Source organism: Ranitomeya imitator, chromosome 3, assembly GCF_032444005.1.
Source record: "Ranitomeya imitator isolate aRanImi1 chromosome 3, aRanImi1.pri, whole genome shotgun sequence".
NCBI classification, from domain to species: Eukaryota; Metazoa; Chordata; class Amphibia; order Anura; family Dendrobatidae; genus Ranitomeya; species Ranitomeya imitator.
The window spans coordinates 693150450-693176255 of record NC_091284.1 but is presented as its reverse complement, the minus strand read 5'-3'; positions in this window follow the sequence as shown (position 1 = coordinate 693176255).

Sequence of the window (25806 nt, the reverse complement as noted above, 5' to 3'; positions counted from 1 at the left end):
CAAAATCAAAACCCCAAATATTAGTGACCAATATGATGACACTCAACAGCCTTCCATCCATAGATTCTGTCAGTTGCTTGATCTGTTTACGATCAACATTGCGTGCAGCAGCCACCACAGCCTCCCAGACACTGTTGTGAGAGGTGTACTGTTTTCCCTCCCTGTAGATCTCACATTTTATGAGGGACCACAGGTTCTCTATGGGGTTCAGATCAGGTGAACAAGGGGGCCATGTCATTATTTTTTCTTCTTTGAGACCTTTACTGGCCAGCCACGCTGTGGAGTAGTTGGAGGCATGTGTTGGAGCATTGTCCTGCATGAAAATCATGTTTTTCTTGAACGATACCGACTTCTTCCTGTACCACTGCTTGAAGAAGTTGTCTTCCAGAAACTGGCAGTAGGTCTGGGAGTTGAGCTTCACTCCATCCTCAACCCGAATAGGTCCCACAAGTTCATCTTTGATGATACCAGCCCATACCAGTACCCCACCTCTACCTTGCGGGTGCCTGAGTCGGAGTGGAGCTCTCTGCCCTTTACTGATCCAGCCTCTGGCCCATCCATCTGGCTTATCAAGAGTCACTCTCATTTCATCAGTCCATAAAACCTTTGAAAAGTCAGTCTTAAGATATTTCTTGGCCCAGTCTTGACTTTTATCTTATGTTTCTTGTTCAAAGGTGGTCGTTTTCAGCCTTCCTTACCTTGGACATGTCCCTGAGTATCGCACACCTTGTGCTTTTTGTTACTCCAGTAACATTGCATCTCTAAAATATGGCAAAACTGGTGGCAAATGGCATCTTGGCAGCTTCACGCTTGATTTTCCTCAATTCATGGGCAGTTATTTTGCGCCTTTTTTGCCCAACATGCTTCTTGCGACCCTGTTGGCTATTTGCCATGAAACGCATGAAACGTGATTATGCTTCAAAAGTTTGGCAATTTCAAGACTGCTGCATCCCTCTGCAAGACATCTCACAATTTTGGACCTTTCAGAGCCCGTCAAATCTCTCTTTTGACCCATTTTGCCAAAGGAAATGAAGTTGCCTAATAATTAAGCACACCTTATATAGAGTTTTCATGTAATTAGACAACACCCCTCCTGATTACAGAGATGTACATCACCTGATTTACTTAATTGGTAGTTGGCTCTCAAGCCTGAACAGCTTGGAGTAGGACAACATGTATAAAAAGTATCATGTGATCAAAATACAACTTTCCTAATAATTCTGCACACAGTGTAGATTGCAGTGAAAGGTAGGCAGGGAGTGTCTGTGGGTATATACTGTAGATATCAGTAGCAGGCAGGTATTGTATGTGGCATACTTCATTGCATACATCAAGAGGGTCCATTCCATTACTGTCTGCTGCTGCTGCCTATTACATACAGCTCTGGCAAAAATTAATAGACCACTGCAAAATTTTCAGTTTTTTTTATTTTTCGCTTTATATGTATATTTTTGAGTAAAATGTAAATTGTTTTTTTTGTTCTATAAACTTCTGACATGTCTCCAAATTTCCAAGCAATACATTTTGCATTTTTTTTCTTGAAAAGGAGAAATGGTCAAATTAATATTGACTGTTTATTGCTGCATATTGACTGTAAATAAATAGCTCCAGGTATCAGTGGCCATGAATATTTTTTTTGCATCTTAATCCTGATTATTTTATTCCAAAGCAATCCAGGGCCCACTTTTTTTTTATCCATTTGCTTGGTGACACTGCAGAATCCAGCCAGATCCTTTTCATAGTACAGCGTGAAAATCCAGCTATTTCGCTGCCCAAAAATATTTAGCTACAGGGCAGATATTTTACACTGGGTTTTGGCGGCCACATGGATCACATATCATTGCCCTCAAATTGTGCCATTTCAGGCCCCATAGAATTTTTTTTGCTGTGTCTTAGGCTACTTTCACACTAGCGTCGGAATCTCCCCGTCGCAATGCGTCGGGGAGAGATTCCGACGCTAGCGTTTGCCGCATTTCACAATGGGTGCAGCGGATGCATTTTTCCGGCGCATCCGCTGCCCCATTGTAAGGTGCGGGGAGGTGGGGGCGGAGTTCCGGCCGCGCATGCGCGGTCGGAAAAAGCGGTCCGTCAGGAGAAAAAAACGTTACATGTAGCGTTTTTTGCTCCCGACAGTCCGCAAAAGCACGACGCATCCGTCGCTCGACGGATGCGACGTGTGGCAATCCGTCGCAAATGCGTCGTCAATAGTGTTGAGCATTCCGATACCGCAAGTATCGGGTATCGGCCGATACTTGCGATATCGGAATTCCGATACCGAGTTCCGATACTTTTGTGGTATCGGGAATCGGTATTGGATCCATATTAATGTGTAAAATAAAGAATTAAAATAAAAAATATTGATATATTCACCTCTCCGGAGGCCCCTGGACATCACCGCTGGTAACCGGCAGCCTTCTTTGTTTAAAATGAGCGCGTTTAGGGACTTCCATGACGTCACGGCTTCTGATTGGTCACTTGCCGCTCATGTGACCGCCACGCGACCAATCACAAGCCGCGACGTCATTCTCAGGCCCTAAACTCCTCATTCTAGGAATTTAGGACCTGAGAATGACATCGCGGCTTGTGATTGGTCGCGTGGCGGTCACATGAGCGGCACGTGACCAATCAGAAGCCGCGACGTCATTCTCAGGTCCTAAACGCGCTCATTTTAAGCACAGAAGGCTGCCGGTTACCAGCGGTGATGTCCAGGGGCCTCCGGAGAGGTAAGTATATCAATATTTTTATTTTAATTCTTTATTTTACACATTAATATGGATCCCAGGGCCTGAAGGAGAGTTTCCTCTCCTTCAGGCCCTGGGAACCATCAGGATACCTTCCGATACTTGGTGTCCCATTGACTTGTATTGGTATCGGGTATCGGTATCGGCGATATCCGATACTTTTCGGGTATCGGCCGATACTATCCGATACCGATACTTTCAAGTATCGGACGGTATCGCGCAACACTAGTCGTCAATACAAGTCTATGGGGAAAAAACGCATCCTGCAAGCACTTTTGCAGGATGCGTTTTTTCTGCAAAACGACGCATTGTGACGGATTGCAGAAAACGCTAGTGTGAAAGTAGCCTTAGGCTGACGTCACACTAGCAGTATTTGGTCAGTATTTTACATCAGTATTTGTAAGCCAAAACCAGGAGTGGAACAAATAGAGGTAAAGTATAATAGAAACATATGCACCACTTTTGCATTTATCACCCACTCCTGGTTTTGGCTTACAAATACGGATGTAAAAAACTGACCAAATACTGATAGTGTGACCGTAGCCTTAGACTACTCATTGACACAATTTAGCTGGGCAAAAAAAAAAATACAGGCCAGATATTTGAAAGTGGGCTATCTCCGTCAGACGCCTCATCTATCTGTGGGCTACAAATTGTGGCATTTGAGACCTCCATTCAACTGTTTTGGCTGTCTGTTACCCTAGTTCTATACACTATTTTGCATTAAAAAATACAGGCCACATATTCAACAGTTTGGTATCTCTGTCAGAGTCCTCATCTATCTGTGGCCTACAAATTGTGGTATTTGAGGCCTACATTCAACTGTCTTTGCTGTGTGCTACCTTAGTTCTATACACTATTTTGTGTTAAAAAAAGGCCGCATATTGAACAGTGTGGTATCTCCATCAGACGCCTCATCTATTTGTGGGATACAAATTGTGGCATTTGAGACCTCCATTTAACTGTTTTGGCTGTGTGTTACCTAAGTTCTCTGCACTATTTTGCATTAAAAAACAAAAAATACAGACCAGATATTTGAAAGTGGGCTATCTCCGTCAGACGCCTCATCTATCTGTGGGCTACAAATTGTGGCATTTGAGACCTCCATTCAACTGTTTTGGCTGTCTGTTACCCTAGTTCTATACACTATTTTGCGTTAAAAAAATGCAGCCCACATATTGAACCGTGCGGTATCTCCATCAGACGCCTCATCTGCTTGTGGGCTACAAATTGTGGCATTTGAGTCCTCCATTCAACTGTTTTGGCTGTCTGTTACCATAGTTCTATACACTATTTTGCATTAAAAAACAAAAAATACCGCCCACGTATTGAACAGTGTGGTATCTCCGTCAGACACCTCATCTATCTGTAGGCTACAAATTGTGGCATTTCAAGCCTCCATTCAACTGTTTTTGCTGTGTCTTGCCCTAGTTATTGACAACAGTTTGCTAAAAAAAATTGTTACCTACAGTCCAGATATTTTAAACTGTGGTTTTCCCACACATGGATCACGTATAAGTTTGCTCCAAATTCAGCCATTTGTAGTGAACGTGGAAAATATTGTACTACATTTAAAATGGGCAAGGAGCGTGGTAAGGGACAGGGACGTGAACGTGATTGTGATGATGCATGCAGAGGCTGAGGCCGTGAGCAAGCTGAAATTGTGCCACAACAAACACCCACATCTTCTCGCCCGACCTTCCTGTCTGAATTACTAGGGGACCGCAGGACACCACTATTGAACCTAGAGCAGTGTCAAAAGATTGTTGGCTGGTTAGCGGATAATGCTTCCAGTCACTTTGCCACCACCACCATCACCCTGTCTTCCACACGGTCAAGTCTGAGTAGCCATGAATCTGGATAGCATATTCTTCACCCTGATCCTCCTTCCTCCCGCCATGCCGAGTGCCTGGAGACAACTGATCCCACACTAGTACACTTTGAATAGCTGTTCACTTTTCCATTTATATATTCTGGCCTCTCGCCCGGTCCTCTTGAAGCAGGATAAGAAGATATTGCATGTAGCAATGCCTAAATATTTGTGTAGCCACGGTCAGACGAAGGCGACAGTAGGAAGGTGTCACAAGAGGTGGACGAAGACGAGACACAATTGCCAGAAAGTCAAGAGGAGGACCAGGATGCGGAAGTGGAAGATGAGGTGGTAGATGATATAGTAACTGACCCAACCTCGCAGAAGAACATGCAGAGCGAGTACAGCAGCACACAGGGGGAGGGAGGTGTAGAACCTCAACAGGCAGGAAGAAGCAGTGTGGTGGCCGCAGACAGAAGGTGGGCAACCATTTCTCGTAACATCAACATGACGGAAGTTGGCAGTACAACTGTTAGATCTTTCCGAGTCTGGTTGTTTTTTAAGGACTAAGCTGATAACACCAAACAGGCCATTTGCACCCCCTGCCATGCCCGCATCAGCAGGGGTAGCAAAAGTACCGGCCTCACCACTAGCATGATCAGGCACATCGCAGCAAAGCACCTGACTTTGTGGGCTGAACCCCAGACTCCAGGAACAGTGTCTGCAGGTGACACCACTGCTTCTCCCACTGTTGTTCATGCAAGCCAATCCCCTGTCCACGCAGCATGCCAACATGCCTACTGCCCTGTACCTGTCATTGCCCACACTCAACTAGCACCATGATCAAGCACGTCCACGTCCTTGTCCCAGCGCAGCCTTCAGTTGTCCCAGTCATTGGAATGCAAGCGGAAATACGCAGCCAACACCCCACAGGCCACATCACTAAATTCACACATTTCTTGTCTGCTTGCGCTCGAATTGTTGCCTTTTATGCTCGTGGAGACGGAATCTTTTTGCAACCTGATGGCGGTAGCCATCCCAAGGTACTTTGTCCTCAGCCTCCACTATTTCTCCCGGTGTGCCATCCTGGCATTACACAAGCACGTGTCCCACAACATTAGTCGTGCCCTCAACAATGCTGTTACTGGGAAAGTCCATCTGACCATGGACACGTGGACAAGTGATTGTGGGTAGGAACGGTACATCTCACTGATGGCACACTGGGTTAACATAGTGGAAACTGGGACCCAGGAAAATGTCCTCCCGATGCCGAGGAATGCATGCCCTACATCAATCAGAGTTGTCCCCACAGTCTACAGCTCCTGCAGCTCCTCCACCTCCTCCTCCTCTTCAGCCTCCATCTCCAAAATGAGCACATCAGACACAAGCTGGAAGCACTGCAGCACTGCCTCAGCCAAGTGGCAACAGGTTGTGCTGAAGCTAATATGCTTAGGTGACAAACCGCACAATGCTGAAGAGTTCTGGACAGCTCTGAAAGAGCAGGCAGATCTATGGCTGACACCGCTGAACCTATAGCCTGGCATTGTCATGTGTGACAATGACCGGAACCTGGTGGCGGCTCTGAGGTGAGGCGAGCTCACACGTACCATGCCTTGCCCATGTGCTTAACCTCGTTGTTCAACGGTTTCTCAAAAGCTACCCGGATCTGCCATATCTGCTTGTGAAAGTACACAGCCTGTGTGCAAATTTTAGAAAGTCAGCTACAGCTTCAGCCGCCCTTGCCTTTTTTCAGCATCATTTGCAGCTTCCTGCTCACCAACTGGTGTGTGATGTCCCCATGCACTCTACACTGCATATGTTGGAAAGGATTTGTGAGCAGAAGAGGGCAGCTGTTGACTACCTGCATTAACAAAGCCATCCGTATTCACTTCAGACTTCACAAAAGACCTCAGGAGTGGACATGGATGTCAGACATATGTACCATTCTCCAAAACTTTGAGGAGTCCACCAAGATGATGAGCGGCGATGGCGCCATAATTAGTGTCACCATCCCGCTGCTCTGCATTCTGAAAAGTTCTCTGCTTACAATGAAAGAGGATGCATTGCAGGCGGAGCACGATGAGATGGAGCAAGGAACCATACAGGATGATTACACACAGCCCAACCTCATGTCATCCCAACGTGGATTGGTGGACAATGAGGAAGAGGAGGAGGTCAGTCGTCCTGTTGATGAGGACACAGAAGTATTGCCTGTTAGCAGTCTGGCACGCATGGCTGACTTTATGTTGCGCTGCCTTTCCCGTGACCCTTGCATTACCAATATTTTCAGTGACGCTCATAACTGGTTGGTGACATATCTAGACCCACGCTACAAGGAGAACTTTCAATCTCATCTTCCAGAGGCAGATAGGTGTACCAAAATGTTGCAGTACCAGTGGGCCATTGATGCGAATTTATTAAAAAAAATTCTCATCTGAAAATACTAGCGGCAGAGGTCACAGTCGAGAGAGACACAATTCCAAACCAGCAGAGGCAGGGAGACACTTGCAAAGTTCTGGGAGAGTTTTCTCAGACCCTCCCATCGCCCTGGCCCAGGGGCGAAGGGTACTCTCACAAGGAGTGCAAAGTTTGGAAAGATGGTGAGGGAGTACCTTGCTGACCGTAGCAACATCCTCCGTGATTCCTCTGTGCCTTTTAATTATTGGGTATCCAAGCTAGACACATGGTATGAACCGGCTCTCTATGCCTTGGAGGTCCTGGCCTGCCCTGCCTCTAGCATTTTGGTTTTTAGTGCCGTTGGTGGAATTAAATCTGATAAGTGCATCCGCCTGTCAACTGAAAATACTGACAGGCTGACTCATAAAAAAAAGGGCTGGATTGGGCCAGACTTTTCTACAACACCGAATGATAACAGCGAAACATAACATCCAATACAGTGTTTTTTTTTGGGGGGGGAGGTGAATTCCTATGCACCTCTACACACCCACACATGGGTATATGCTTCCTGATTTTGGCTATTTGGTGCTATCCTCCTCCTTCTCATCATCCACCACCACTAGATCACAACAGCCAACTTATTGTGTAAAAGGGTGTTTTTGATTCCCTTTACAAAAAATGTTTACACATTATGTTGATGTGTACCCCCAGGGGGAAATATTTGTCAGTATACAGCATTACAAGTATAGGAGACCTGCTCCTTTAAATTGGGAAAAGATTCATAGGAGGACATCCTCCACGTCTCTTCCGACACCACCACTAGAACACGAGAGTGAACATTTTTCGTGATGCAACAGCCACTATAATTTTTTGTAAGGGTGTTTATGATGGCTGTAAAAAAATATTTACACAGTAGGTTGATGTGTACCTACCAGGGGTAAATAGAACCAAACCAAAGAATGGTAGCCGTGCGGCACTAGAACCACAACTTTTCACAGGTGTGTGGATGAGCGGCGGCAGCGGCGGCTGCAACACTATCCAGAGAAAACAGCTCAGGGTGGTGCTTACAGAACAATCCACAGAGGACCAAAGGCTTCACTGACGGTATATCAGAAGAAAAAATATGGCACTCACCCCTAGAAATGCTGTGATGAAGTCCTTTATTTGCTACAGACAGCAATCAGGTACACATGGAGAGGCGGCAGGACGTGAACAGGAGAGGGTGCGGGGAACCGGTAAGGACTACGGCCGTTTCGCGCAAAGCGCTTCAACGGGTCCAGGTGCAAAATACACATATGTCACTTCCTTTTAAGGGGATGGACAATCACGTGAACAGAACATACAATTAAGTGAGCTCTATCTAAGAAAAGAGCTGAAAAACTGTTACCAGAATATCCAAAAATACCACATTGGTATAGCCTCCCAAAAATACATAAAAACGCCACGCACCCCCCGGGACGTCCCATAATCTCAGGGAACGAGTCCCTTACTGAGCCATTATCTCAATTTTTAGATTGGCTTTTAAAACCACTTTTAGAAAAAATTCCATCTTTTGTGAAGGACTCTGGAGATTTCTTGTTAGCTCTGAAAATCGTAGACTGGCAACCTGGGTTTTCTCTTGCTTCCATAGACGTCGTTAGCCTATACACCCGTATTCCGCACAATAAAGGTTTGGAGGCCATCAAGAGAATCCTAAGCAACACGGAAAAAGATCCCACCTTTATTGCTTTTGTCATAGAAAGTCTGGATTTTGTACTATCGCACAATGCGTTTAAATTCATGGACAGATGGTTTTTACAATTTACTGGTACGGCCATGGGCACGCCGGTCGCATGCGTTTTTGCGAATTTATTTCTCGCTGCGTTCGAGGAAGAGTACATCACATCGATTGCTAATCCGTTTTTGAGACACATGAAATTTTATGTACGATTTGCGGATGACATTTTTATGATTTGGGACGGTTCTAAAAGCGAGTTTGATAATTTCGTAGCGCACATTAATAGTGTGAATAAAGAAAATATGCAGTTCACTTCCACTTTCGTCGAAAACCAGTTAGATTTTCTCGACGTTAAAATTAATGTCTCCGATGGCGAATTTATCACCCGGGTACATAAAAAATCCACGAACAACATGCTTCACTTTAACAGTGTGCACCCTATACGAACGAAAAATGTATCCCGTACAGTCAAATGGTTCGGTATAGAAAAATTAATAATAATGATTTAATTCTTAAGGAGCAACTTACCGAGCTTAAGTCAGGATTTCTAGAAAGAAAATATCCTCTTAGCATTTTAACGGAAGCCGAACACAGGGTTAATCAATTGTCACAAGGTGCACTCTTAACCCCTTAATCCCATATGACGTACTATCCCGTCCAGGTGACCTGGGACTTAATTCCCAGTGACGGGATAGTACGTCATATGCGATCGGCCGCGCTCACGGGGGGAGCGCGGCCGATCGCGGCCGGGTGTCAGCTGCCTATCGCAGCTGACATCCGGCACTATGTGCCAGGAGCGGTCACGGACCGCTCCCGGCACATTAACCCCCGGCACACCGCGATCAAAGATGATCGCGGTGTGCCGGCGGTGCAGGGAAGCATCGTGCAGGGAGGGGGCTCCCTGCGGGCTTCCCTGAGACGATCGGTACACGGTGATGTACTCACCGTGTACCGAGCGTCTTCTCCCTGCAGTCCCCGGATCCAAAATGGCCGCCGGGCTGCATCCGGGTCCGGCAGGGAGCACTTCCGGGTCAGGATCAGGCTGCAGCTGCAGCTCTAATCCTGCCCGGCTATATGTCAGAGTGCTGTGCACACTGTCAGATCGGTGATCTGTGATGAAACCCCCTGGGACAAAGTGAAAAAGAAAAAAAAAAATTTCCACACGTGTAAAAAAAAAAAAAAAAATTCCTAAATAAAGCAGAAAAAAAAAATATTATTCCCATAAATACATTTCTTTATCTAAAAAAAAAACAAAAAAACAATAAAAGTACACATATTTAGTATCGCCGCGTCCGTAACGACCCAACCTATACAACTGTCCCACTAGTTAACCCCTTCACTGAACACCGTAAGAAAAAAAAAAAACGAGCCAAAAAAACAATGCTTTATTATCATAATGCTGAACAAAAAGTGGAATAACACACGATCAAAAAGACAGATATAAATAACCATGGTACCGCTGAAAGCGTCATCTTGTCCCGCAAAAAACAAGCCGTCATATAGCATCATAACCAAAAAATAAAAAGTTATAGTCCTCAGAATAAAGCGATGCCAAAATAATTATTTTTTTTATAAAATAGCTTTTATCGTATAAAAGCGCCAAAACATAAAAAAATGATATAATTGAGGTATCGCTGTAATCGTACTGACCCAAAGAATAAAACTGCTTCATCAATTTTACCAAACGCGGAACGGTATAAACGCCTCCCCCAAAAGAAATTCATGATTAGCTGGTTTTTGGTCATTCTGCCTCACAAAAAATCGGAATAAAAAGCAATCAAAAACTGTCACGTGTCCGAAAATGTAACCAATAAAAATGTCAACTCGTCCCGCAAAAAACAAGACCTCACATGACTCTGTGGACCAAAATATGGAAAAATGATAGGTCTCAAAATGTGGAGACGCAAAAACTTTTTTGCTATAAAAAGCGTCTTTTAGTGTGTGACGGCTGCCAATCATAAAAATCCGATATAAAAAACGCTATAAAAGTAAATCAAACCCCCCTTCATCACCCCCTTAGTTAGGCTAGGTTCACATTGCGTTAATGGGTTAACGCTAACGGACAGCGTTGCACGGCGAAAATGTCACAATTAACGCCGTGCAACGGGTCCGTTAGCACAACCATTGACAGCAATGTGATTTTCGGGTGTAGCGCATCACTAGAGCGTGCCATTTTCGGCTCGCGCTAGCAAGGTGCCGTTCTTTTGTGGCGCGCCTCAGACGCTGCTTGCAGCGTCCGCGGCGTGCCCGAGGTCCGATCCCCGATCTTCCAGAGCGGGGACGTTAACGCGACCACTAAACACGACACCTAAAAAGACATTGCGTTAGCGCAATCCGCTAGCGCTAAACGGATTTCCCTAACGCAATGTGAACCTAGCCTTAGGGAAAAATAATAAAATTAAAAAAAATGTATTTATTTCCATTTTCCCATTAGGGTTAGGGCTAGGGTTAGGGCTAGGGTTAGGGTTAGGGCTAGGTTTAGGGCTAGGGTTAGGGTTAGGGTTTGGATTACATTTACGGTTGGGATTAGGGTTGGGATTAGAATTAGGGGTGTGTCAGGGTTAGGTGTGTGGTTAGGGTTACAGTTGGGATTAGGGTTAGGGGTGCGTTTGGATTAGGGTTTCATTTATAATTGGGGGGTTTCCACTGTTTAGGCACATCAGGGGCTCTCCAAACGCGACATGGCGTCCGATCTCAATTCCAGCCAATTCTGCATTGAAAAAGTAAAACAGTGCTCCTTCACTTCCGAGCTCTCCTGTGCGCCCAAACAGGGGTTTACCCCAACATATGGGGTATCATCGTACTCAAGACAAATTGGACAACAACTTTTTGGGTCCAAGTTCTCTTGTTATCCTTGGGAAAATAAAAATTTGGGGGGCTAAAAATCATTTTTGTGGGGAAAAAAAAGGATTTTTTATTTTCACGGCTCTGCGTTGTAAACTGTAGTGAAACACTTGGGGGTTCAAAGTTCTCACAACACATCTAGATAAGTTCCTTGGGAGGTCTAGTTTCTAATATGGGGTCACTTGTGGGGGGTTTGTACTGTTTGGGTACATCAGGGGCTCTGCAAATGCAACGTGACTCCTGCAGACCAATCCATCTAAATCTGCATTCCAAATGGCGCTCCTTCCCTTCCGAGCTCTGCCATGCGCCCAAACAGTGGTTCCCCCCCACATATTGGGTATCAGCGTACTCAGGACAAATTGGACAACAACTTTTGGGGTCCAATTTATTCTGTTACCCTTGTAAAAATACAAAGCTGGGGGCTAAAAAATCATTTTTGTGAAAAAAAAAAGGATTTTTATTTTCACGGCTCTGCGTTATAAACTGTAGTGAAACACTTAGGGGTTCAAAGTTCTCAAAACACATCTAGATAAGTTCCTTAGGGGGTCTAGTTTCCAAAATGGTGTCACTTGTGGGGGGTTTTAATGTTTAGGCACATCAGGGGCTCTCCAAACCAACATGGCGTCCCATCTTAATTCCAGTCAATTTTGCATTGAAAAGTCAAATGGCGCTACTTCCCTTCCGAGCTCTGCTATGCACCCAAAAAGTGGTTTACCCCCACATATGGGGTATCGTCGCACTCAGGACAAATTGCACAACAACTTTTGTGGTCTAATTTCTTCTCTTACCCTTGGGAAAATAATAAATTGGGGGCGAAAAGATCATTTTTGTGAAAAAATAAGATTTTTTATTTTTACGGCTCTGCATTATAAACTTCGGTGAAGCACTTGTTGGGTCAAAGTGCTCACCACACATCTAGATAAGTTCCTTAAGGGGTCTACTTTTCAAAATGGTGTCACTTGTGAGGGGTTCCAATGTTTAGGCACATCAGGGGCTCTCCAAACGCAACATGGCATCCCATGTCAATTCCAGTAAATTTTGCATTGAAAAGTCAAATGGCGCTCCTTTCCTTCCGAGCTCTGCCATGCGCCCAAACAGTGGTTTACCCCCACATATGGGGTATCTTCGCACTCAGAACAAATTGCACAACAACTTTTGTGGTCTAATTTCTTCTCTTACCCTTGGGAAAATAAAAAATTGGTGGCGAAAAGATCATTTTTGTGAAAAAATATGATTTTTTATTTTTACGGCTCTGCATTATAAACTTCTGTGAAGCACTTGTTGGGTCAAAGTGCTCACCACACCTCTAGATAAGTTCCTTAAGGGGTCTACTTTCCAAAATGGTGTCACTTGTGGGGATTTCAATGTTTAGGCACATCAGGGGCTCTCCAAACGCAACATGGCATCCCATCTCAATTCCAGTCAATTTTGCATTGAAAAGTAAAATGGCGCTCCTTCCCTTCCGAGCTCTGCCATATGCCCAAACAATGGTTTACACCCATATATGGGGTATCAGCGTACTCAGGACAAATTGGCCAACAATTTCTGTGGTTCAATTTCTTCTCTTACTCTTGGGAAAATAAAAAATTGGGGGCGAAAAGATCATTTTTGTGAAAAAATATGATTTTTTATTTTTACGGCTCTGCATTATAAACTTCTGTGAAGCAATTGGTGGGTCAAAGTGGTCACCACACATACCGATAAGTTCCTTAAGGGGTCTACTTTCCAAAATGGTGTCACTTGTGGGGGGTTTCAATGTTTAGGCACATGAGGGGCTCTCCAAACGCAACATGGCGTCCCATCTCAATTCCTGTCAATTTTGCATTGAAAAGTCAAATGGCGCTCCATTCCTTCCGAGCTCTGCCATGCGCCCAAACAGTGGTTTACCCCCACATATGGGGTATCAGCGTACTCAGTACAGATTGTACAACAATGTTTGGCATCCATTTTATCCTGTTACCCTTGGTAAAATAAAACAAATTGGAGCTGAAATAAAATTTGTGTGAAAAAAAGTTAAATATTAATTTTTATTTAAACATTCCAAAAATTCCTGTGAAACCCCTGAAGGGTTAATAAACTTCTTGAATGTGGTTTTGAGCACCTTGAGGGGTGCAGTTTTTAGAATGGTGTCACACTTGGGTATTTTCTATCATATAGACCCCTCAAAATGACATCAAATGAGATGTGGTCCCTAAAAAAAAAATGGTGTTGTAAAAATGAGAAATTGCTGGTCAACTTTTAACCCTTATAACTCCCTAACAAAAAAAAATTTTGGTTCCAAAATTGTGCTGATGTAAAGTAGACATGTGGGAAATGTTACTTATTAAGTATTTTGCATGACATGTCTCTGTGATTTAAGGGCATAAAAATTTAAAGTTGTAAAATTGCGAAATTTTCTAATTTTTCGCCAAATTTCCATTTTTTTCACAAATAAACGCAAGTTATATCGAATAAATGTTACCACTAAAATGAAGTACAATATGTCACGAGAAAACAATGTCAGAATCTCCAAGATCCGTTGAAGCGTTCCAGAGTTATAACCTCATAAAGGGACAGTGGTCAGAATTGTAAAAATTGGCCCGGTCATTAACGTGCAAACCAGCCTCGGGGCTTAAGGGGTTAAAGAATCGTAAAAAAATTTAAGGATCATCACAAAAAGAACAAAGATTCACTTTCGCTTTTACGCATAGCGAGATGGATAATGTGATTTATTCTGCGATCAGAAAAAACTGGTATGTGTTACAAAAAGACAGGGATCTGTCTAAACTCACGTCGTCACAACCACAATTTGCGTATAAACGTACTAGAAATATCGGAGATATCTTGGTCCACAATAGACTTCTATCTTAAAGTCAAAATTGGTTAGAAATGTCCCGACCCAAAGGAAATCATAAATGCGGTAACTGTAATTATTGTCACCTTCATCTAACATCAAATCCGTTACGCATAGGTTCCATAACGCATACCGTTCGTGATTTTATTTATTGTCGAAGCAAATACGTGGTGTACATTATTTTTTGTCCATGTCTTTTCTTTTATATCGGGAAAACTATCCGCCCGTTAATTACCAGATTCCGGGAACACCAGAGATCAATTTCAACGGGAAAAGGTTCTCTGCGATTAATTGAACATGTGAAAAATAAACATGGGGCTAATCCGGATGTCCTGCGTTTCGCCGGCCTGGAAATTGTAAAAAACCCCCACCAAGGTGGTGATCGCAATAAGGTTCTGCTTCAGCATGAAGCCAGGTGGATCCTGGATACTAATGCCCAAGGCCCCATCGGGCTCAATGATAAACTTGATATGGCGGTTTTCTTATAAAATGAAAAAAATTTTGAAAGGTTTTTTGAAGAATTTTTTTAAAAAAATTTAAAAGAGAAAAAGGAAAAGAAAGGAAAAAAAAAAAAAAAAAAAAGAAAAAAGGATAAATTTATGATTTTTTTTTTTTTTTTATAAAATGTTTTTCTTCCGATAGCAATACACTTACAGCCTATAGATATTATTAAATTAACTATATTATGCCTTTGTACACATTTCTACTTGCAAATTGAAATTTTTTTAACTCTTCACTTAATTGTATGTTCTGTTCACGTGATTGTCCATCCCCTTAAAAGGAAGTGACATATGTGTATTTTGCACCTGGACCCGTTGAAGCGCTTTGCGCGAAACGGCCGTAGTCCTTACCGGTTCCCCGCACCCTCTCCTGTTCACGTCCTGCCGCCTCTCCATGTGTACCTGATTGCTGTTTGTAGCAAATTAAGGACTTCATCACAGCATTTCTAGGGGTGAGTGCCATATTTTTTCTTCTGATATACTACCAGGGGTAAATGTTTGTCAGCCCATACACTTAAGGTACTGTTACACTAAACGACTTACCAACGATCACGACCAGCGATACGACCTGGCCGTGATCGTTGGTAAGTCGTTGTGTGGTCGCCGGGGAGCTGTCACACAGACTGCTCTCTCCAGCGACCAACGATCAGGGGAAAGACTTCGGCATCGTTGAAACTTTCTTCAACGATGCTGAAGTCCCCGGGTAACCAGGGTAAACATCGGGTTACTAAGTGCAGGGCCGCGCTTAGTAACCCGATATTTACCCTGGTTACCATTGTAAAAGTTTTAAAAAAAAACAGTACATACTCACATTCCGATGTCTGTCACGTCCCCCGCCGTCAGCTTCCCGCACTGACTGTGTCAGTGCCGGCCGTAAAGCAGAGCACAGCGGTGATGTCACCGCTGTGTTCTGCTTTACGGCCGGCGCTGACAGTCAGTGCAGGGAAGCTGACGGCGGGGGACGTGACAGACATCGGAATGTGAGTATGTACTGTTTTTTTTTAAACTTTTACAATGGTAACCAGGGTAAATATCGGGTTACTAAGCGCGGCCCTGCGCTTAGTAACCCGATATTTAACCTGGTTACAAGTGAACACATCGCTGGATCGGCGTCACACACGCCGATCCAGCAATGACAGCGGGTGATCAGCGACCAAAAAAAGGTCCTGATCATTCCCCAACGACCAACGATCTCCCAGCAGGGGCCTGATCGTTGGTCGCTGTCACACATAATGAGATCATTAGCGGGATCATTGCTACGTCACAAAAAGCGTGATGTTGCAACGATATCGTTAACAAAATCATAATGTGTGAAGGTACCTTTAGTGTATGGGCATTACAAGTATAGGAGACCTGCTCCTTTAAACTGGGAAAACATTTTTCGGAGGCCATCCTCCACGTGTCTTCTGACACCACCACTAGATTACCTGGGTGAAAGTGTTCCATGATGCAACTTGAGCGCCCCCAGACACAGGGCCATGAGTTCTCAATACCGGGCCCCTCAGTCTCTGTATTAGGGTTGTCGCGGTGGCTAGACCCGGTCCGTGACCCTGCTAAGGGGCGCCCAATGAAAGGTGATGGTGTGATGCGTGGTACGAGGCGCAATGAATAACAAGGACACAGGGTTGCAGTCTCTTTACCTCTTTACTGAAGGCTTTGGGATCCGCAATCCAGAGCACTGCTACAGGGGTGGCTGAGACCGGCCGGTCCGAAGGCACATCCAGAGTTTCCTTTGCAGGTGGAAATCAGTGCCTACCAACTAGCGCCTGTGTGTTGTAGTCCTTCCCTGCTGAGCACCACGGGATAGTCCTCACAACTGTTGTGTCTGTGTTCATTGTTCTTTCTCTCTCTCTTCGTCCCCCAGATGATATGGCTAGGACGCACCTGTATGACGGGTAGGCCTGGAGTTATTCTGGGACCCTAGAGACGCCCCTCTCCTACAGTTGCCTCCCTTGTCTGCTTAGGTGATTTAGGTGAGACAGCCAACCTATAAATAACTGTCCTGCCGTGTTGAAGTAATGCGTAAAGTCTCTTACTTTCTCGGTGCTCCGGCCACCGTATGCGCCTCAGAAGGATGTTGCCTCGGTCTCACGGCACGACTCCTACTGGCTCTATCTCCTTTACACTGTGATCCCGCTTCTCACATCTCCACAATCAACTTCGCTTCGTGTCCTTTCTTAGAATACCGCCGCAAGGTAGTGCAGGCGCGGCTCCGTAACGATCTGTTATCTTTCTAGACCGCTGTCAGGATCCCACCCCTGACAGGTCCTCTCTCGAACTCTCCCGGGCTCTTTCTGTCTAACTTCCTGTCCAACCCCAGTTTTACCAGAGTGTGAAGAGTGGCCTACTAGATAGAACCACTCACCCTGGTGGCCGGAGTGTGAAGTGTCATGTGTGTTTGTGATACCTGGTCAGAACTCCTTTAGTGCCATCAGACGTACCATCACTCCCCTTAGCGGCAGAGTGTCATACTGCAACGACCAGATCACTGGGGTGCTGCACAACAGCCAAGTAATTTTTTTCAACGGTATTTATGATGCCCGTTCCAAAAATGTTTACACAGTATGTTGATGTGTACTCCCCCAGGGGGAAATGTTTGGCAGCCCATACACTTAGTTTATGGGCTTTACAAGTATAGGAGACTCGCTCCTTTAAACTGGGAAAACATTATTCGGAGGCAATCTTCCACCTTTGTTCCTTGGGGTATTGGAGTGCGTGCAAATTTTGGGCAGGCCTTGTATTCACTTCATGGGCAAACTTTAGTTGACTTAAAAAAAATCAAAAATCATAATAATGGGAACTTTGGTTTCATGTGGCCATGCAGTATGTGTGTTCAAAGGATTATTGGGGTATGTGTAACTTTGGTGCAGGGCAGGCCTTGCATTCAATCCATTAACAAACAGTATGGGAGTACCAAATAAATAATGTGAACTTGGTTTTCATGTGGCTATCCAGTACGTAGGTTCAAAGGCTTATTGAGGTGCGTGTAACTTTGGTGCAGGGCAGGCCTAGTATTCAATGCATAAGAAAACAGTATGGGAGCACCAAATGAATAATGTGAACTTAGTTTTCATATGGCCATCCAGTACATGTGTTCAAAGGCTTAATGGGGTGCATGTAACGTTGATACGGGGCAGGCCTTGCATTCAATGCATAAGCAAACAGCATGGGAGTACTAATTAAACACTGGGAACTTTTGGTGGCATGTGGTCAAGCATGATGTCTGTTCAAAGGGTTGTTGGGGTGTGTCCAAATTTTGGGCAGCCCTGCCACTTAAATGCAAATGCAATAAGAGTATAAGGGACCCACTGTTTAATAATGGGAACAACAAAGCATAGCCGGCTGATAGCACTCTAGTTTGCCTTACATACAAATCATTACCCTGGAAAGGATGTTCCTTAACTTATTTCCCAGGAAAATCCATTTTCGTTTCATTTTTGTATGTTTTATTCTGCACCTGTAAAAGTGGCATAAGACTCTGACAACATTGTTCTCAGCTGTGACCTGGGAGTCAGAAATGCTTCTGGGGTATTCCCCATGATGTTCCCATGTAATTTGAGGACTGTTTCCATCAATTTCAGACGTTTTTAGACCCTAAAAGGACCCCCGGGGTGGTTGCGGCAAAAATGCTCAGTTTTCCCATAGACTTACATTGCGCTTGTTGCTCGGGTCGAGGACCCGAGTATTCCAATTTGCTCATCACTAGTAGCTAATCACTACTAAGCATCCTAAGATAATAGTGTAAAGACCATAGGTCCAAATAAGATCCAGGTGGTCACAAACCAAGACTGAGGCAGAAATAACAATACTGTCTTTACTAAAACGACAGTTTGAGTGAGGTTTAGTATTGAAGGAAACAGACTGAATTCCCTTTCTATTACACTCATTCAGCCAGAGCTGAAATCAAAGTGTCAAACCCAATGTTCCCGCTATGGGTGTGTTAGGGTATGTGTCCACGTTCAGGATTGCATCAGGATTTGGTCAGGATTTTATGTCAGTATTTGTAAGCCAAAACCAGGAGTGGAACAATTAGAGGAAAAGTATAATAGAAACATATGCACCACTTCTGTATTTATCAGCCACTCCTGGTTTTGGCTTACAGATACTGACATAAAATCCTGACCAAATCCTGATGCAATCCTGAATGTGGACACATACCCTCACACTGAGGTTTAGAATAAATTTACCTGTCCAAAAGTTCAAACAAGGTGTAAATTGGATAGGGTGGTATTATGGGACCCCCTGGGATGGCGCACTGAGTATAAACCGTTCAAAACCCACAATAGCAATAAATATATAAATATAACAGAAGTTCTTAAACACTTAATCTGGGGATACTCGGGTATCTATTATTACGGTACTGTTAACCTGAGGTGCGTCTCTTCTCAGGCATTTAACTTGCATCGGCTGCAGCCAGTCCTAAATTCTTCAGCGCTAAAACAGCTACAGCAAAACAAAGCTCCACGTCTTGTCGGCTGATGCCGAGCCCACACGCCAGGGACTTACAGTTCTGCAGCCTCAGGATACGGTATGGGATAGCACTACAACTGGGCTTGTCCGGGTCTCTCTCAATATGGATGGTACAGGATACTGTCTCTCATCCAGCAGTCACTCATAACTTCTCTGAAAGCAACCCACCTGGGTCTGCACAGGATCAATGTCTACAATGTCTCTTCAGCACAGCAGGGATTCCACAGAGCTCCAAAGTCACACAGCTCTCATGAATTCTCTGTACTTGTTTCACAGCAAAACCACAGGTTCACAAGAGGAATAGGTTAACACCCTCACAAAAATGCTGGCAGCAAACAGTCTTTACAGAGTCCAAATTTCTCACTCCTTACAGCTGCCTCACTCTGCGTCTCACATGGCAGTCTCTCTGCTTCCAGGAGCATCACCTATTAGCGTCATATACAGCAGACACTAGACCCCACCCCCTGCACACACACTTTCCCGAGCTTTTTCTCTCTGCTCAGATGTGCAACAGCAGCAGCTGGGTCCTAGTAATCTCCTGATGTTATCACAGTTCATCCTCTTAAGGTACCGTCACACTAGACGATATCGCTAGCGATCCGTGATGTTGCAGCGTCCTGGCTAGCGATATCGTCCAGTGTGACAGGCAGCAGCGATCAGGCCCCTGCTGTGATATCGCTGGTCGGGGAAGAAAGTCCAGAACTTTGTTTCGTTGCTGGATCTCCCGCAGACATGTCTTCGCTGGTAACCAGGGTAAACATCGGGTTACTAAGCGCAGGGCCGCGCTTAGTAACCCGATGTTTACCCTGGTTACCATCGTTAAAGTAAAAAAAACAAACGCTTCATACTTACCTACCGCTGTCTGTCCCCGGCGCTGTGCTTCTCTGCTCTGGCTGTGAGCACAGCGGCCGGAAAGCAGAGCGGTGACGTCACCGCTCTGCTTTCCGGCTGCCCGGCGCTCACAGCCAGAGCAGAGAAGCACAGTGCCGGGGACAGACAGCGGTAGGTAAGTATGTAGTGGTTGTTTTTTTTACTTTAACGATGGTAACCAGGGTAAACATCGGGTTACTAAGCGCAGCCCTGCGCTTAGTAACCCGATGTTTACCATGGTTACCGGCGTCGTTGGTCGCTGAAGAGCTGTCTGTGTGACAGCTCTCCAGCGACCAAACAGCGACACTGCAGCGATCCGGATCGTTGTCGGTATCGCTGCAGCGTCGCTTAGTGTGACGGTACCTTTACAGTAGCCTGCCGGATGGCATTGCATGTGCTGCCCAAAGTGGTAGTACCACATAGTATACACTAAGCTACAATTACTATTTGCTTCATTGCTTGCTTAGAGGGCATTTACTAAAAAGAAAAATTGACTATATAAATGTCACTGTTCTTCATGTCCCACCTCCAAAACTAAACCTCCTACGGTGGTTGCCTACAAGATGGTACTGCATGTGCTGCTCAATGAGGTAGGACCATCTGTAGACACAATATGCACTATTCTACTCTACAGTTACTATTTGCTTCAAAGCTTACTTAGAGGGCATTTACTAATAAGAAAACTGACTATACAAATGTTACTTTTCTTCATGTCACACTTTTCTAAAACTAAGCATTTCAATGTGGTACTGCATGTGCTAATCAATGTAGTAGGACCACCTGGGCACAGTATGCACTATTCTACCCCAAAGTTATTATTTGCTTTAAAGTTTACTTAGAGGGCATTTACTAAAAAACAGAAAAATAATTATGCAAATGTCACTGTTCTTCATGTCACACTTCTTTAAAACTAAGCATCCTGTGGTGCTGGCCTGAAAGATGGTACTGCAAGTGTTGCTCAGCATAGTAGTGTACGGAGCTAGACCGGGCTGTGGGTACCTGCACTAAGCCGGGTCTGGAACTGTCAAGGCTGCATCCCATGTTTCTCAGGGAAAGGAATAGGGGACCACACAGGACCCATGACCAGGGCAGTGGGGGTGGGTAAACAGAAAACCTGTCCAGAAGCTGAGGCAAAAGCGTACGAAGTGACAGGGAGGTCCAGCATGTGAGCAGCAAGGTGGGCAGAGTGCTCTGCACCCAAAGTGCCGTTGCTGCAAAGGACTGCAGCAGACAGCTCCCGATGCCACCAGCGTGACAGCTAGAGTGAAGACGGTGCGCATGCAGAGAGCCCAGGGCCGGTTACAGGACATTACCCTGCGGATTGTACTACTGGACAGAGTACCACAACCCTCATTTAACCCCCAGATTGCTGCAGCTATTGTTGCGTTGGCTGAACCAGCTTATGGGCTAGGGGCTCAGCGGAAGGTACCGGAGACCGACCGCTGCCGCCAAAAGATGGATCATTAACCTTGGACATTTCGTTGACAGCTACAAGGACTAGTACTCTCATCAGAACATTTGCGGCTCAGGAAACCATAGACATGATAAGTTTACTGAATGAGCTGTTGCTATTTTTGCTATTCACCTTTATTCTTTCCCAGTTTTACTGTTTATCTCCCTGTGAGGAGTACCTTTACTGTTAATTAAATTTGTTAACCTTTGCTCTGCCTCCCGTTTGTCACTGAATCCCGCAACCTGCTTATAGTAGGACCACCTGTGCGCAGTATGCACTATTGTATTCTACAGTTATTTGCTTCAAAGCATATCTAGAGGGCATTTACTAAAAATAGTGTTTTAAATCATGTTAATCAGTAAGAATAATGGAAATGTGTTTCAGCACTCAGCAGTAAATGCCTGTTCAGACTCCACTGTAGGAAAAGTGCATCTTTTCAGCATATGTACTTCAGAGGGTGAAATACGAAGTGACCTCCACAGCACAAATTGACAAGCTGTGGGTTTTAAATCTGTAGCATTGGTCAACTGACGCTGCAGATTTTCTCAGCAGCCTGTGAATTAGATTTCGTGAAATGTCATTTACAAAGCTACTACTATAATTTGCAGACAATTTTCTGCATGAAAATGTACTGCATATTCACAGGACCAGCATATTGACCCCAAAGAAATGTACTTTTACAGTGAACTCCTTTAACCCTCCGTCACATACAACTGATCTGACAGGCGCTTCTCTTTTACTTTCATTTCTCCTTCCTCACCAGATTGTGAGGAAACCCCCTCCCTCCAGGTAGTCTCCTGTCTCTTGAAGGTCTGTGAAACCTGATATCACAGTTGGATTTCAGAGCTTCAGGGGAGAGGATATAGCTGCACAGATCTCTCAGGCTCATTGTATGTGAATACGTCACATTCAGTAAGGTTGGTATTTTATGTTTTTATTCATCACAATAGTTTATTTAGCTTGTTTTATGAATGTATAGCACAAAATGTGAGGATATTTCATAGAAATAAGGGAGATTTTATAAAAGAAAGTGTGCTGCTCAGGCATATACAGTAGTTCCCTAACATATTCCTTCTCTTGCTTCAGATTATCTGCTGAAATGGAGAGGAAAATGTACAATTTATCCAAACAACTTGATGTTGAGGAAGTAACAAACATGCTGTTAGATGATAGAGACCTCACACTGAATGAGGATTTAGGAGAGGAAAGTGAGATTGATTCTCATGATGAGGTGGAAGAATGTGTCCTGGATTCTGAAACAGAGCAAGATGGTGACAGTGGTGAGGATGAAGAAGTTGGATCATATTATATTGGAAAAGATAAAAATACTAAATGGAACAAGAAGCCATTCCATAAAAAACGTAGGGAACCTTTAAACATTATTACTCACCTTCCTGCAGTAATAGGAACTGCACGTAATGCAAAAACTGCAGTTGAATGCTGGAACAGTATATTTACAGATGACATTCTGGACTCTATTGTCACATATACCAACCAATATATAGACATTATAAAGGACAAGTACATCTGCAACAGAACCATCAAGCCCACAGATGAAATAGAACTGCGTGCTTTTTTTGGATTACTGTAACTTGCAGGAGCTTATAGGGCAAATAGACAAAGTTTAGAGGAACTTTGGGGTAAAGATGGGGATGGAGTTGAAAAATTTAGCCTTGTTATGTCCATAAACAGATTCAAGATTCTAATTCGTTGCCTTCGGTTTGACGACAGAACTACCCGAACCGAACGCAAAACACATGACCGACTTGCTCCAATTCGTGATATATTTCAAAGATTTGTTGTAAACTGTAAACAAAGTTATTACCCTGGAGAGAATCTCACTATTGACGAAATGCTCCCTGGTTTTCGTGGTAGATGTGCCTTTCGTCAATATATTCCATCAAAGCCAAACAAATATGGAATAAAAATGTATGCCCTTGTTGATGCCAGTAAGACCTACACTTACAACCTGGAAGTTTATGCAGGAAAACAACCAGAAGGTCCTTACTGTGTGAGCAACAAACCCATTGATGTTGTAAAAAGACTGGCTGAACCCTTATTTGGATCGGGTCGCAATATTACAGCTGACAATTGGTTTACAAGTTGTGATCTGATTGATTATCTGAAAATTCAGAAGCTGTCATATGTGGGAACTGTAAGAAAAAACAAAAGGGAATTGCCGCCACAGTTTGTAAGTGTGAAAGAGAGACAACAGTACAGCAGTATGTTTGCATTCCATAATGGAAAGGCTTTAGTTTCCTATGTACCACATGCCAAAAAAATCGTACTTCTTCTATCAACACTTCATGATGATGCTGCCATCGATCCTGGGACTGGGGCAGAAAAAAAACCGGAGATAATTACATTTTACAATGCCACCAAAGGGGGTGTGGATACAGCAGATCAGATGTGCTCCACTTTCAACGTCAGCAGAAACATCAAACGCTGGCCAATGGTCATATTTTTTGCTATGTTGAATTTGGGTGGTATAAATTCACAAGTAATTTATCTTGAAAACAAGCTTGAACCACTCCGTAGACGATTGTATCTGAAAAAATTGGCCCATGAACTAGTACTTGGAGAGCTACGCAGGAGAAGCGTGAAAACAATCGGTATCCCCTCTCGCCTTCAAGTTCAGCTCAAAAGGTTCCGCCCAGAAGATGATGGTGAAAAGTCACCATCTGCACCACCTCACAAAAGAAGGCGATGCACCACCTGCCAAACGGAAAGCGGAACCAGAAGGCTTTCAAATTATGAATGTCTCAAATGTCATAAAGCAATTTGCCTGACATGCAAAAATGGTGTGTAATTCTTGCTATTTGCTCTGCAAGTGTGACTTTTCTGGGGAAACCTCAGCATCTACTTCTGATTGAATATGTTTTTAATAGTACTTAAGGTACCTTAAAATTAAGTTTGTGTTCAAAAATTTTCTTTGTACATTTTTTTGAGAGAGTCGAACTGGGGACTATTTGGCGGGAGTTTTGAAAAGTTTGTATTTCATAGTTATTAGTTTTATGTTAAGTAAATGTTTTTTTTTTGCAACTGATTATGTGTAGTCTCTTTTATTACATCCCTATGAAGGTCACTGATCACTTTTAGAGCACTGAAATTGCAAACATTAGATATTATAGGTATTTTTCCAGCAGGCGCCTGACAGGCACATTGTATGTGAACTCGTTAGTCCGAATATTGTATGTGACGGAGGGTTAAATACCTCTTGTACATAATTCATATGAATCACATAAAGTTCCATAATTCGGCATTTGGAGAGCTAAACATGAATAACTCACATTATCATGATGAAAAGACATTGAATCATTCATAAGACCATACACGCTATAGACGTAATGTTAAAACATCACTTTTATTAATCTCTTAAAATAAGAAAATATTCTCAAAAATATGTTAAAATCAATATGGCCAACCAAGGTAAGAATACCTGACCAGAAAACAACTATTAAGAAGGAAAGGAAATAAGTATGACCCTTTTAACCCCTTTCTGACATTAGACGTACTATCCCGTTGAGGTGAGGTGGGCCCGTATGCCCACCGACGGTATAGTACGTCATATGCGATCGGTCACGCTCACTATCGCAGCTGACATCCGGCACTATGGGGGGCTCCCTGCGTGCTTCCCTGAGATCCTCGGAGTAACGCGATGTGATCGCATTGCTGCGAGGGTCTCTTACCTTCTCCCTGCAGCAGGCTCGGATCCAAAATGGCCGCGGGGCTGCATCCGGGTCCTGCAGGGACGTGGCTTACCAGCGCCTGCTCAGAGCAAGCGCTGGTAAGCCTACAGGAGTGCATGTCAGATCGCTGATCTGACACAGTGCACAGCAAAGTGTCAGATCAGCGATCTTAAACTATAACATGATTTCCCCCCTGGGGCCATGTTATAGAGTAAAAAAAAAAAAAATATTCACATGTGTAAAAAAATTTTTTTTTTAATTCCTAAAAAAAATAAAAAAATAAAAAAATATATTGCTCCTATAAATACATTTCTTTATCTAAATAAAAAAACAATAAAAGTACACATATTTAGTATCACCGTGTCCGTAACGACCCGACCTATAAAACTGTCCCACTAGCTTATCCCTACAGTGAACACCGTAAAAAAAAAAAGAAATGAGGCAAAAAACAGCACTTTATTATCATACCGCCAAGCAAAAAG